The sequence below is a fragment of the Siphateles boraxobius genome, unplaced genomic scaffold (assembly GCF_051911475.1).
Source record: "Siphateles boraxobius isolate OS27281-9 unplaced genomic scaffold, OSU_SipBor_1 55, whole genome shotgun sequence".
Classification (NCBI taxonomy): Eukaryota; Metazoa; Chordata; class Actinopteri; order Cypriniformes; family Leuciscidae; genus Siphateles; species Siphateles boraxobius.
In genome coordinates this window covers 11283990-11291073 of record NW_027509181.1, presented here as the reverse complement: position 1 = coordinate 11291073, position 7084 = coordinate 11283990, and the positions used below count along the sequence as shown (strand labels likewise).

General features: G+C 33.8%; 1 long non-coding RNA gene across 1 annotated transcript; it reads right to left on the bottom strand.

Moving 5' to 3' along the window:
• Positions 1–218: 218 nt before the first annotated feature.
• On the bottom strand, positions 219–4495 carry LOC143714777 (uncharacterized). Its single transcript, XR_013195607.1, has 3 exons — positions 4350–4495; positions 1098–1201; positions 219–912 (listed from the first exon to the last, which is right to left on the bottom strand). It is a non-coding gene; the product is annotated as an uncharacterized LOC143714777 (long non-coding RNA).
• Positions 4496–7084: the final 2589 nt, after the last annotated feature.

The window sequence follows — 7084 nt, the reverse complement described above, 5'->3', positions numbered from 1 at the left end:
CACACACACACACACACATATATATATATATATAGCCTATATATATTTTTTTTTTACTTTTAAAATACTTTTTTTTATTTTAAACGGTTTTGAAATGTACCTTTTCTATAAGTGTATACATCTTCTGGTCAATATTCAAGATAAAAATAAGAAATCAGGCAATATCAAAGTTTTAATATGCTTCACATGTTAAGAGTTAAACAAGGTCACACAAGCTCTGTTGAGTTTATTATTTTATTTTACGTCATTGTGTTGCTCATATATTCTGTCACAACCATGATGCGTCAACCCAGTTATACAAATTTCAATTTTTTGTGTGAATCTTTTACAAATTTTACGAAGGTCCTAGCTAGCAGTATACCATTAAAAACTACATGGCAACAGCATGATTATTATGTGGTGAGAAATATGAAATTTGTTTGTCAGCACCTTTAGAATTTCTTCAATAGATAGTGCTGACAGTCAGTTGCACTTATACCGAATGAGCAGCACTGCAGTGTACTTGGCATGAGTTATCAAGTAAGCAGACCACTGCAGTTCAAGGTAAATCAATCACTGCATACAGTTAATTATTATGAAGACATTTAGTGTCAGTTATTTTATATACCTCTGAGTGTGTGAGAGTAATGGCAAAATAAATAAACAATTATAGTAATTTATTCAAAATCAGATGAAATGCATTGTGATGTTTCACAGTGTAAATTTGAACAAAAAAAAAAACTGGGTACTTCTTTCTTTCACAGTTACAAATAGCCTGGACGACATGAGGGACACCGAGAAGACTTCTCAGGATCATAATAAACAGTTCCATTGCTTTCCAGGACTTGCACCCCTTTCACTGCCCTTAAAATGGTTCAGTCCAGTACAATGTGAGAGAATGCAAGGACACTGGAGGACCCAGAAAGGAAGGACCTTAGTTAAAAATAGCAGAAGAAAATCAGAATGGACAATTCATTCATTCGTCCAGACAGAAGACATTATCATTTCACAATACTATTGTAATGAAATACTCTATGTGATACGAAAAAAATGATCAAGTACTGCAGATCAATTTCAAAGAGTATAAAAGTTCAATAAAAACATAATAAAATACTTACATGTAAAATCATGTCCCCCTCACGAAGCCGCCGTGGCCCCCTTCACACACGCCTCAAAGGCTTCCAGCAGCTCTTTACAGCCCTCTGCTCCCTTCCCCTGAACACTGGAAATATATAAGTGTGGTTAAGCTGGTCATGCACCGCTACTTCATCACATGAAAGAGTCTTTAGAGTTTTGCTTTTTTAAGATATGGGTTGTTGGTTCTAAAGCACCCCTAATATGCTTTTTCCAATATCAGCTTTCATGCAGTGTGTAATATTGCTGTTTGTGAATGTAACATTTCTGCAATGTTTTAAAGATCAAAGTGCATGACAAATAAAATTATTGTCTCCCAAAAGAAAGAATCACTTCTCAACTGCCGAAACGAGTCGTCAACAATTCCAGTCTCACTTCCTGTTACAAACCTACGTAACAATGTAATAAATTAGCATAATGCCAGCCTATGGCCTTGGTTGGCTGACTGTGAGCAACAGCTACTTTGACCCGCTCCCAAACACTGTAGTTGTAGCTGAGACGGGAACAGTTTGTTTTGTGTTGTCAAGAAGACGCTATTTTAAACACTCCACTTTGCATGCACTTCAAAAGGACTTGCGCTGAAATTGATAAGGAAAGAAAGGACACCATCGTTCCTGTTCACTTCACTGTGTATCAAGAGCTGAGGAAGCCTCAGGAGCTGAAATTCAAATGGCTGTTAGCTATAGACCAATCACAACAGACTGGGCCGTCTGACCAATCAGAGCAAAGGAGACTCGTGGAAAGGAGGGGTTTAAAAAGACTGAATCTTTGAACAAACTGTTTTCAGACTCTCTGACAAACTAGGTAATGTGCATGAGAACACTGAAGTGTTTTTTTTTTGACATTGGATGCATGTAAACCTATTGTAGGATACTCAAAACAACATTAGGAACCTTTAAAATAGCATAATACGGGGCACTACATTTTTTTTTGGAAAACTGACAAGTCCTGCAGTGTGACATGCTGAAAGCCAACTAAAAGTTAACACTTAACACTTAACTTATGTTGAATTACATCTTTCACATCTATTCAGAATTAATTATAAAGCCAACATGACACTTCATCAGAGAAGAGAAGAGATTTTGCTGATAGAGGGAGGAAGGTTATTTTGATTAAAGATTACAAGACACATGAATTAAAAAAAATTATGATGTGCACGGATGAACCATTCATAATAAATGCAATATTTCATAAAAAACAAGAATTGTCTATTTTTATTTCATGGTAACTTTAAAAACACATTATTAGTGGCACATAAAATCTAAAATGTATACTTTCTATCACTATCATGATCAACTACCCTAGATTTATATGTGCTAAAATCTAATTTAAAAAAAAGATAAGAAATAATTCTTACACACTAGCCAGGTTCTGCACGTGACAGCACCCTTTACCCTCATAAATACCGCAGATAAAGCAATATAGGAGCTGTAAGGTGAGCTGTGAGCACTCCCTCGCCGTTCCATGTGTGCAGGAGTCTATTTAAAACCACATCAGAGATATACATTACTTAAAGTTCATGCTAAATATGGCATCAAACGGAGACAGCATTTTGCTGTGAAAGTTTTTGCTTTCAAATATGAGACATATTTATATTTTGGTCTGCATGTGTTTATGCATAAAGGCCTATCTGACTTAATGGTCATACCCTTGAACAGTGCCGTGTGGTCATTTTTACAGAACAATTTTATGTTTTTTTTTTCATTGGAACTGTACGAAACTTGGTAACTAAGTTTTTTGCGCACACGCACACACACACACAAACACACACACACACACACACACACACACACACACACACACACACACACACACACACACACACACACACACACACACACACACACACACACACACACACACACACACACACACACACACACACACGCACACACAATATCCTGGTTGATTCAAAAAGGTTAATGGTACTGAAAAAAATACTTATAGGCAACTGTTCGCGGACAAAAATGGCCACATTGGAAACGACTGGGAAGCAAATTTCATCTAATGGAAACCTTTGGTACTGCGCCCACAAAATCTTACTGAAAGCTCATTTTTTGAGATACCAACCTCAAATTTGCAACACAGCTTGTTTAGATTTATGGCTTTTATTTTCTCACAGTTTTAGGCATGTTTTGAAATATATATATTTCATTTAGAAATTTAAAATCATACTTTTTTTCATTTTTCACAATAATAAATTTAAACGTGTATAACTCTTGAAAACTTTTTTTTCTAAAATCTGTCTTCTTTAAAAAGAGACCAAACTTAAATCTGTGCTCCAAAGCAATCAAGATTCACAACAGTTCATTTTCAGGTCTATGCTCAAAAAGTGATTAACAGGTAATAAAAGGATCATAACGTGGCTATAAATATAATTTAGTACCAAAAAAAAACTAAAAATACAAAATATTAAATAAAAAACATTAATTTCATTTAAATAAATAAAAAAACTGTCATTTTTTTACCACCATCTGAGCAGGACCACATGGTTAATTGTATTCTTTTTGTATCTCAAATACTTGATTTGCACTGAATGGTTATTTAATGAATTTGATACATAATGTAATACTCTGTTTCTTACAAATGCAAATGTTATATGTAAGTGGCAGAAGTGATGCACTGCAAATGATGAGTGCTCTTGACTAAATCAGTTAAGAGATAGTCATAAAGTAGATTGTGAATGGAACAACTTGTGCAACTCACCGTAAAGTTCACAATATTGTGCCATTGTATGAGTGCATTGACCTCTGACCTTTTGACCTAGAAATAGAGCACTTTGCTTTGTTAACAATTACAGATGGAGGTTAATCATTTGTGCGAGAACGCATACAATGCGGGGAAAATGACATGAGCTTTATTCAGAACCTATTGTAACATGCATTGCAAACTAAAGTCTGTTGACATCAAATGTACTAAGAGTGTTGCAGCCACATGCTTAAACTTAGCAACATGATGGCTAACATGGGTAATTTTCCACCTCCATCATCACTTCCAAACCCTGCTCCCCCCTGCACATGTGCTCAATCTTCTCTCCTGTCGTTCAGTATCCAACACGTCTCATTCACAAACCACTACAGATAACCTATACACACGAAGGTTTTGTGATGCATGATAAAAACTTATGTTTCAAACAAACTCATGCTGAGATAAAGCATGTAACAGGCTCATTAAAAAGCACCAGATACAATCTAATGTATTTGGTTTTGATATATCCTTACTGAAATATGACTCACCATTTGTCCAGCTCATCTTTGTTAACCTTGCACTGAGCAGGAACTTCTTCTGGCATTTTTCTTTGTTTGTGTGACAAAAGTCAGAGAGCTGAGGAAAAGCTTAAGAAAGTACAGGGTGAACAACCCATATATATAGGATTACTTCCCAGACTGTGGGTGGGTGGGAAGGGGTAAGAGAGGGAGGAGAAACAGGCTGCAAAAAGTGTCAGAGAGGACTGAGATATGGTAAAGGTGACCTGGGCAAAATTAACCTCAATGGAATGAGCTAATGTTTACTGGGTTAGAGAGCAAGTCTGTCAGCAGAACATCAAAAAAAAAACACAAAAAAAACTGGAATGTACCCTCTTTATTATAGGCTACATGTCATGTCATATATATATATATATATATATATATATATACATATATATATATGTCATGCTGTTTTCTGGTATGAATTTAGTACCAATATTACAAAATATCTACAGTTTTTGCTTGAATGTTACAAGCAACACAAATCAAGATCCAGCCGGTATCATTAAATTTAAAGTGTGAATGAGGAGATTTTAAATTTGTTAAAAAACAATTTTAAGAAACTATTTGATCTATTTAAAAGAGTCGTATTTTTTTATGTGTAATCTTTTTTTTTTCATATAAACTGGCTAGTCTTACATTTTGTGTATAGTTAACAGGAGGGTGAGTATGATGTCTGAATTAAATTGCAGTTTTTTCTTGTTTGAAGTTACTGTATAGCAACCGGGGAGATTCTCAAATATGATTCACATTTTTAATATCACCAAATACATTAAGAAGACGTAGTGAAATAGCTACTGTATAGCAGGAAAGAGCCAAATGGACCAGCACACTCAGCACGTACTGCAGCGCGCTATCCCTCAATTAAACACTAGATGGCGCAGCGCTCTATAATGGCCAGTGCAGGGACAGTTACAAACTGAAATAGGCTAAGGACAGTTAAGTGACCTCAGATAAGCTACAACCAACAAATGCTCCGACTTTTGAGAGAAAATGCATTAATAATAACAAATTAATTTTATATATATATAATATAAACATATATATATAAACAGTTTAATGTTGATCAAAGGCAATTTCATGCCCTTATTTTGTAGTTCTGGCGATACGTTTATCTGACGTAATTTCCTACCTGCTGACGTTGTGAGCGCAGTTTTATTTTTTTTACTTACTACATAAACCTAATCTAATGGATTTTACCATTAGTAGCACTATAAACTGTTTTCAGTGCATGAACAAAAAAGACATTAAAACATTATCCGACTGGACATTGGAATATAATATAGTAGGCTATATAATAGGCCTATACGTGATAAATTACTCAAAATAAGTAATTAATGCTAGGCCTACTAATTACATCATCAACAACAGTGTAATTAGATTAGGCTACTGAGGTTCTCTCTAAAAAGTATTGCATTGGCCTACTTATTAATTACTTTCTAAAGCCCATATTAACCTTGACCAGTTAAACAATACAAGGATAGACATGAAACTGCTCTTAATTCGTTAAAATAAATGATATACTATTAATCTTGAACTGACCAAAGTATTTAGGTTACATTAAAACATACATTTTAACAATATAGAGGTTTAATTTTAATGCTAAATCCACTATTGTTTTAGAATGGTTATACAGTATTTCATGCAATTACATCAAACTGTAATTAAATTACAGAAAAATTAAGAGTAATCCCTTACCTTTTTTGTTTTCAAGGAAAAAGTAATTAGATTACAGTAACTAAATTTCTTAGTATTGCATTACTACATCCAACACTGGGCCTACATAACCACTGTCCAATAATATGCAGTAAACATATCCTGAATGTGGGTTAGAAGTCTTTTCAATATACGAATCACCAACATTTACCATGGATTTACTGTAAAAAATGTTTTGTGTCAGAAATGTGGGATAATCATATCGTATTGTTTTGTATTATTAATGTAGACATGTATTAAATAGGCTATATTTGTTGTTAAGCTATAGCTAACCATCTACAGCACAAGTCAAAAGTTTGGAAACATTAGTTTTAATGTTTTTGAAAGAAGTATCTTGAGCTCACCAAGCCTGAATTTATTTGATCAAAAATACAGGAAAAAAACAGTAATATTGTGATTTTTTTTTTACAATTTAAAATAATGGTTTTCTATTTGATTATGGGCTATTTTAAAATATAATTTATTTATCTGATGCAAAGCTGTATTTTAAGTATATTTACTCCAGTCTTTAGTTTCACATAATCCTTCAGAAATCATTCTAATATGCTGATTCATTATTAATGTAGGAAACAGTTACTTTTTTAAATAACCTGTGACACTTTTTGGTTCCCAAAAATATATATTAAGAAGCACAACTGTTTCCACCATTGATAATAACTGAGAATCAAATCAGCATATTAGAATCATTTCTGAGGCATCACGTGACACTGAAGACTGAGTAATGGCTGATGAAAATTCCGCTTTGCATTCATGGTTTGCATTACAGAAATAAATTATATTTTAGTATAGTATATTCAATTAGAAAAACATAATTTAAAATTTTAATAATATTTCACAATATTGCTGCTTGTATTTATACTCAATGTCTTTGCGCTGCTTTTCACAACAAAATATATACCACATACCAAAAAAAAAAAACATTTATGTTTTTCCTAAATACAATTCTCAGTACATGCGCAGTCCCCCTCTAGTGGCCAGTCGCTGAGCTGCGGGTCTGCGGTCACTCT